This window comes from Sturnira hondurensis, unplaced genomic scaffold (assembly GCF_014824575.4).
Source record: "Sturnira hondurensis isolate 20B ecotype Veracruz unplaced genomic scaffold, ASM1482457v3 Scaffold0007865, whole genome shotgun sequence".
Lineage (NCBI taxonomy): Eukaryota > Metazoa > Chordata > Mammalia > Chiroptera > Phyllostomidae > Sturnira > Sturnira hondurensis.
This window is the reverse complement of record NW_028080496.1, coordinates 6,806,958-6,814,495: the sequence shown is the minus strand read 5'-3', so window position 1 is coordinate 6,814,495 and position 7,538 is coordinate 6,806,958. Positions and strand designations below refer to the sequence as shown.

The following is a 7,538-nucleotide window of genomic DNA, read 5'->3' as shown; positions in this document are numbered from 1 at the left end:
GCCAGGAGCAGCTTCCATGTCTTTGTTTCTGTGTGGGGCAAGGGAAGATTTGTTTGTGATTCCACAAGAACAAGAAAGGCCCGGTGAGAACTTCTGAAGTGCCGGGGCTTAAAATCGTGATACTGGATTTATTAAATTAACCAAATGATTGGTTTCTCTTCACAATGATGTATAATTTATTCCTTCTTCCTCCCCTTTGAGATAACAGTTTGGCTTTAGCAACATAAGCAACCCCACAGACCGGTAGATCGTAGGTATAGACTCGGTCGTTAGCAACGCGGGGGGTCGCTGGGCGGCGTTTGCGTCTGCGTCAGTGAGACAGTTCTGCTTGCCGCTGTTCATGCCGCACCCACGTGCTGCGCGTTAAGACAGGTTTATGATATGTTTTACTTACACCGATCCTCGTCTGGGTCTGGTAAAACTATAAACACAAAACGTGTCTTCCCTTCCGTCTCACAGATAGTTTCTCTGTCAAAGGCAATGCCAAAAGCAAGGTGAATAAAACCAACGTCTACACTTAAGGTTATTTTTGAAGTATTTATGAATATGTTCAGGAAAAAGCCTGGACTCCTCGCTGCTGGAGCAATGGATTAAGTTGCTTTTCTTCTAGAATATTATTATTATTATTATTAAGATATTATTATATTAGAGTTTTGCAGAAATTCTTCTATAATAGATTTTAAGAAACGGTTGTTCTTGAAAACTTTGTGGCTGTTTCCAGAATAACACGAGATGGCGCTAGAGAGCCAAAGTGGAAATGGATTTGCCTCCAGGCAGGAGAAGGGCTTGCGTGGAAGGGGTGGCCTTTCACAACGCGTTTCCTGAAACAGCAGTGCAAGAGAGTTCCAATTTCTCCACAACCTCACCAGCTTGTGATTTTCTCTTCTTTTCTTTTCTTTTTTTTAAATAGCCATCCTAATGGGAGTGAAGAGGTCTCTTACTGTGGTTTTGATTTGCATTTCCTTGAGCACTGGGTTTTACTTACTTGCGAAGCCACAGAGCATTCTTTTGACAGCTTATGCAGCAAGGCCTGGTGGTTAGAGGCTTGGGGCCTGGTGTTTGCAGCCCGAGGGAGGTTCCCAGCACCCTAGTACACTAGCCATGGTGAGTCACAGCCACCCAAGCCTCAGAGCCTTCACCCGTTGGGTGATAACTCCTGCACATAGGCTGGTTGAAGGAAGTCAGGAGGTAGAACTACGTACACACAGTTGTTGCCGTGCAGGAAGTGCTCAAAAACAGTAGCCATTATACCAAAGCCAGAAGCATAGAGGAGTTAACCAGGGAGGTGCTTAGGTTGATGTGGCCGTGGAGGGCCTTTAGTCTCCTTCCTGAATACCAGCTTTTGTCCAAATTGCTGTCAACCTGTCCCCACATGGGACATCTTTAGCAAACGGGCCCACATTGAGCCCCTCACTAAGTGGTTTCTAGGGTCCCTCGCAGTGCCAAAGTCTAAGCCGATCCCCGGGGGTCAGTTGAAAGAGGCCAGTGTCACCAGTATCACCCTGGGTCCTTGGGAGCCATTCATGGCTCTTGGCCCACACTCATTCTCTGGAGAATGACAGCCATGCGGGGGTTCCTGCCTGTTAGGGAGCCCTGATTAGGACACCTGGACAACCCCAGCGCATCCATCTGCCTAGCTCGGCTTCCTCTTTGAAAGATAGGAGCCAGTGGGCTTCAGAAAGATGCAAGAGGTAAAGTTTCATTTTTTACTCAAGACAAGGGGCAATGCTTGGAGGAAATGGGTTGTCTTGAACTTCATTCAGTGTGCAAATGTGTGCATCCTTTGCAATTTGAACAGAGCAAGAATTATTTTGAAAAAATGCTGCAAGCTCACCAAGAAGCCAGCTTGGGAGGAAAGAGTGGGCAGGGCAGGACCTGGGTCCCTTTTTCTTCCAAGGAGCCAGTGATAACTTTGCGGAATGATTGCTCTTTGGATCTGTGCCATGAGGTTTGTTTACTGTGTAGGCACCGTCCATACAGGAAGAGATAGTATCTGCACAGGGCTGTCAGCAGCAGAAAGAGGCCGGCTCACAGAAGAGGCTTGAGCTGGGGCGGGGCAGGCTGGCCCAGAGGAAGGCAGAGACCAGGGCAAATGGTCAGATGTTGGGCGGTACCAGGAGCTGCCTGAAGTGGTGATGCTGCAAAGAAATTCTTCTTGGGGGTGAGAGCTATAGTGGAAGGTTTCTCAGCCATTGAGAGAGGCTGAGGAGTGGGGCCTGGGAGACCCTTTCTGGAGAGACAACATTACCACCTCTTCTTTCCATTCAGGAAGATGCTCAGGCTCACATTCTCCCAGGTCAGTGTTCACCACTCAGCAGAGAATGTGAAAAGCATCCATGAAAGGGACATTGCAGATTTTGTTGGCCTTGAAACTCAAAGATGAATTTTCGTATCACATTTTTTATGAGTATGGGTTTTAAAGCCTTCCTGATGCCGGCTGGCCCTCTCCAGAACCCATGAACTTCCTCCTAAAATGACAACTGGTGGTGTTAACTCAACCAGGAGAAGATGTTGGGTGATGTGCCATACCTTAACGCATGGAACTGATCGAGGTGATTATTTTTCTTGTGTTTTTTTTCTCATGGGTATCAGAGGGAAGATTGCTGTCTTCTTTGAACTTCTTAGTCCATAGATGGGATTGGGCCCTCTGTGGGGAACTTGGGGGATCCCGAGTAGGCCAGAAAAGTATGGCCCCCAATGGTATCCAGAGACCCTGAGGGTTAGTTAAGAACAGATACAATTAAGATGTGGATTTTAAAATTGGTTTCACTGTCTTTTGGTTTAATTATTTGAATAGATAATCCAGTTACTGCATGGAGAAATAGGCAGCAACAAGTTTCCCCGACTGCTTAGTACCTGTCACCTCCTCCCATAGGTGAGTACTGTCTAACACCCACTCCCACGGTTTCTGATGCATATACAAACAAATTCAGAGACACATTCTTATGCCTACCTTGTTTTTAAAACTAAAACTAGTATTTTCTGCCCTGACCAGCATGGCTCACTTGGCTGGGCATCGTCCCACAAAGCAAAAGGTCGCTGGTTCAAGTCCCAGTCAGAGCACATGCCGTGGTTGAGAGTCCGATCCCTGCTTGGGGCACTGTGTAAGAAACAACTGATGGATGTTTCTTGTCTTCCCCTCTCTCTAAAAGTAAGTAAATAAACTCCTTAAAAAAATAAATAAAGGTAAAAATGGTATTGTATTTTATAGTGCTGTTTTATATCTTGCCTTTTCCAGTTAATATATCTGGGAATGTGGATTTTGAAGGGACCTCTGTGGGGGGGGGAGGGAGTGAAGTGGACAGAGCTGTAGATTGCTGGAGCTGGAGGAGCCTCGGGGGTCGTCTGCCCCGGTCTGCCAGGTTTACAGATTGGGCACCAGGACTTGAACACGTTTGAGGCTTTGTTCAAGGTTGTCCAGTGGCCTCTAACACTTAAAAATAATTCCCTAATTTACAAAAGCAAAGTTTCCTTTGTTAAGTGGGGCAGTTAAATGAACACAAGCCTTAATTTGTAGCCTAATAATAACCCAAAACTTTTCTACTGCCCTAAATTAAATAAGCCTCATTAAGGAATGGGGCTTTTGTTGCAAGAAGCCACAAATCATGGCCTGTTTTCCTCCTGCTTAGAAGGACAGCAGCAATTACAGCTCGTGGCTGAGCCAGTGGTTTTCTGTGCCTTCTTGTGCTTGTGAGAGCTGAGAGTCATCAATGAGACGCTAAAGATCCCAAACCTAACTATAGAGTTCACTTCTGCCTTTCCTGGAAGAGCTGAAAAGGCCTCTTTATTTTTCTCCCCATAACCTGTCATGGTAAATTCAAGCCAGCTCTGGAGCAAGGGGCAGATTTGCAAAAGTTGGGCAGGCTAAACCCTATCCATTTTGGGGAAACCGTATCTCCAGGGAGTGTGTACCCTGCAAGGGCACAGAGCCCTAGACAGTGGGCCTGCACGTGTAGGCTTTGGAAGCCCAGTTCTCCCTCCTGGCCTTGTTTTCTGGTCAGAGAAAGCATGACCTGGGACCTGCTCAGTCACATTCAGTTCACCTGGCTTGGCCTCAGAGTTGGGTTACTGTTCCCTTTGTCACCTTGGACCTTTGTTTATAAAGAGGCCTGGCCTTTCCCTCTATGCCTGGGCTCTCCTTTCATGGGAGATGCTATTCTAGATCTTCACAATGTATGTAAAGCCTCTAGCTTGGTTCCTGGCACACAGAAGTATCCAATTATTTAGTTTAGGTTACCCCAGAAACAAATCTTGAGAGGTACTGGAAGGAGGTGAGGGAAATGAGAAATGAGCAGGCAGGCAGCCAAGAAAAGGGGGTTATGGAGCCAGCTCGCACCCTGGGCAGCTGGAGCTCAATTCTGTGGGAAATGTGGGCTGTGGTAGAGAATTATCCCATTTGAGGAGGGAGGGAGCTGGGGTTAATACTGCAATTGTCAGTGGTTGGTTGAGAGCTGGTGGGTGCTGATTCCTCAAGTGCCTGTACATCTTCTGCAGCTTTGAGAGAGCCCTCAGGCACAGATGGCGCTGGCAGGTGGCAGTCAGCCAGAGCACTGGCCCACAGGTACAGGCACAGCATGGACAGTAGCCACCACATCATTATTGTTATTCTTTCTCTCTCCTCTCTCTGCCTTGGTTTTACAGTTTGCCTTACAAACTTTCAACCCATTTCTAGCTACCAGCTCTCAACTGAGATTCCGTTCCAAGCTCCATATCTTTCCTTAATTTGTCTCAGGTGCCACTACACCCTGGCTGTGACATTTAGTTTTCTTTACATTTCTTGTCCAGATGACTAGAGTGCAAAACTGGCTGCTGTGGATCTGGCACACTTTGTCTGCCCACCAGGATGTAGTCTGGGAGCAGACTGCATCGATGCTTTAGAAATTGCTCTTCTAGGCGTTCCCCAGAAGGAAGGACGCAGCTCGCCCAGGGCCGTGCAGCATGTGCTGTGGCCTGTCTGGCTACACAGCCTGGGCCATTGTACTGGTGTCTGCTTTGAGGTGGCCTGTAGTCCGTGATTCTGTGCCCCTGGCCCTGTTTGGGCCTTGGGAGTATCTCTTCTGAGCTTCTCTTTTGGGGAGCTCCCAAATCTCCCTCCTTGGCTCCAGAGGGCTGAGTGCTGGATGCCTTGGGAGCACAGTGGAGGCGGGGCACCTCTCCTGTGAGGTCTTGACAGTCAGAGATTGAGAGGCCTGCAGTTGGCCCACAGTTGGCCCACAGTTGGTAGGGGGATGAAGGGGGCCCTGGGCCGTTGTCCAAGCAGTGTGCTTTCTTTGTATTGCAGTTTGGTGAAGCAGGCATGCCCACCCACTGCTGGGTGAGTGCAAATTGGGGACATCTCAGTGGTGGACAATATGGTTATTATCTGTGGAAATTACAAATGCACAAGGCCATGTAGCTAGTAATTCCACTTCTGGGAGGTTATCATGCAGACACACTCACATGCATGTGAAATGGCTCGCCTATTTGGTGGGTTCCTACAGTGTTGTTTGTGCTAGCTTGGAAATTGCCTGTGTGACCATCTGTGGGAGACTGGCAGGAGTTGGACATCCATGCCGTGAAGTGCCGTGAAGGCACGGGCAAACGAGGCAGCTCCATGTGTGTTTATTTGTTAGAGAAAAACCCCACAGAGCAGAACGTGTTTATTATGCCATAACTTGTGTAGGGAAAGAAAATGTGGGCGTATTGGATGATTTATGCGTGTCTCTGGCAGGAGACCCAAGATATGGGAGACCCAACACCAATTGCCTCTGGATGGGAAGCTGGGAGGCTGGGGTTGAGGGGCATAGAGGGGACTTCCCCATATGCCCATTGGCATGTTTTGAATGTCAAATGACGTGGATGTATTGAGCAGCTACTCAAAAATAAATAAAATTTGAAAGTCTGCATGTTCTTTTTGCAATATTATATTTTACTTTGATATCTCTGTTTCCTTACTTGTAAAAAGAGGAAAATAATATTTATTTCCAAGAGTATGACTGCTCTGTCTGTTTGTTTACCGCACTTTCCGCGGCCCCTACAGGTTTAATTTTAGGAACAGTTGGCTCGATTGGCCTGCTGCCAGAGGAGAGAATGGCGCAGTCAGGTCCTGGGGGTCACTTGCTCACCACTGTATCTCCCAGACCTGCAGGTGGTGGGTGCTAAACAAAAATATTTTTTGAAGTGAATAAAAAAAATGAGAGTACTTTTTAAATTAGAACATGCTCTTTATGTCTTTGTTTTATTATTTATAGCATTAAATTGCAAGAGACAGTGGTGCATAGAGGCTCAGATAGTCTGGGTTTTAAATACCAGCTCTGCCACGTGTTAGCAGTGTGACCATGGGCAAATCACTAAACCTCTCTGTGCTCCAGTCTCCTCGTTAGCAAATTGGAAGCTGTGAAAGTACCTACCACATAGGATTGCTTTGAGGATGCAAAGATGTCGTGCATCTAAAGGACTCAGAAGGGCACCTGACATGTAGTAAGCATGAGGTATGATTACCTGCCATGACTTTGGTACTTTTCCTGCTATAAACCTTCCTCTCTACAATTCTGGCAAAACTTCTTTCAGCATTTGGAAAGACCTTTAAGAGTAGCGATACTTCTTTGCTTGTTTTCTCTTCGGATTTTTCCTTTTTTGGAACATTAAGGGGGCTCATTCTCTGAGGGTCTGTCTTATTTTCCCAGAGACGATCATTCCAGAAATGGAGGCTTTCTGACTGAGAGGACAGTCGGCCCCCAGGTGATTGGGTGGGGTATGTAGCCGGGGGTCTTTTGTTCTTTCCTTTCTGGGCACTTGGAGTGTTCACATAGTCCTGAAGTCCCCGGGTCCCTGAAAGAAACCCGTTAGCTTCTTGCTGGCCTTCCCTGTGAAGCACCCCCTTCTCATTTTCCCCAGGTACAGGCCTGTTCAGCCTGTCTCACTGGGGCCTGAGGGAGAGGAAGCCACACAGGAGTCCGGAGAGCAGCAGGGAGCCTTGGAAACCCTTTGCTTTCTGTTTGAGCTGGTGTGGAGAGAGACACTTTGGCTGCCAGTTAACTGAAACTTGTGGCTTGAGTGGCCTTGATGGAGACGCACAAAGGAGACGGACAACTGGGTCCTGAAATGCTCGGCACAGCTCCCCAGGAAGTGGGGCTGCATCCATGGGGGTCTGGCTGCGCTGATCAGAGTGCGCTGGGAGAGAGGCTTTGAGGACATCTCCTCAGCATCCGCCTGCATTCTGATGGCCTCCCTGTCCTTGCTCTTAGCCCCTTGAGTTTCTGAGTGCTCACCCCTCTCCGCCAGGGCAGGAGAGGCAGCAGCTGCCTGCCGGCCCAGCTCTCCTGAGTGGTTTTCATCCCAAGGATTGCACTGCAGTCAGTGTGCTTCAGGGTGCTGCTGGCAAGTTCTCTGGCCGCTGGGAGCCTGGGTACTTGTGGGAGATGGTCTCCGAAGAGTGCTCTGCGCCCCTTTGAAGTGTCTCCTTGGAAAGGCGCAGCTACCTCCAAAGGCTCATGGGAGCTTGAGCAGGTGGTGGTGACAGACAAACTCAGAAGACAACAGGACCTCTGCGCACCACT

The 7,538-nt window shown here is 48.2% G+C and overlaps 1 long non-coding RNA gene across 1 annotated transcript; it reads left to right on the top strand.

Annotated features, from left to right (window-relative positions):
• The first annotated feature begins 2,035 nt into the window (after window positions 1-2,035).
• Window positions 2,036-6,459, top strand: LOC118992003 (uncharacterized). Its single transcript, XR_005067520.1, has 5 exons — window positions 2,036-2,552; window positions 2,798-2,875; window positions 5,282-5,314; window positions 6,020-6,130; window positions 6,231-6,459. It is a non-coding gene; the product is annotated as an uncharacterized LOC118992003 (long non-coding RNA).
• The last annotated feature ends 1,079 nt before the right edge of the window (window positions 6,460-7,538 follow it).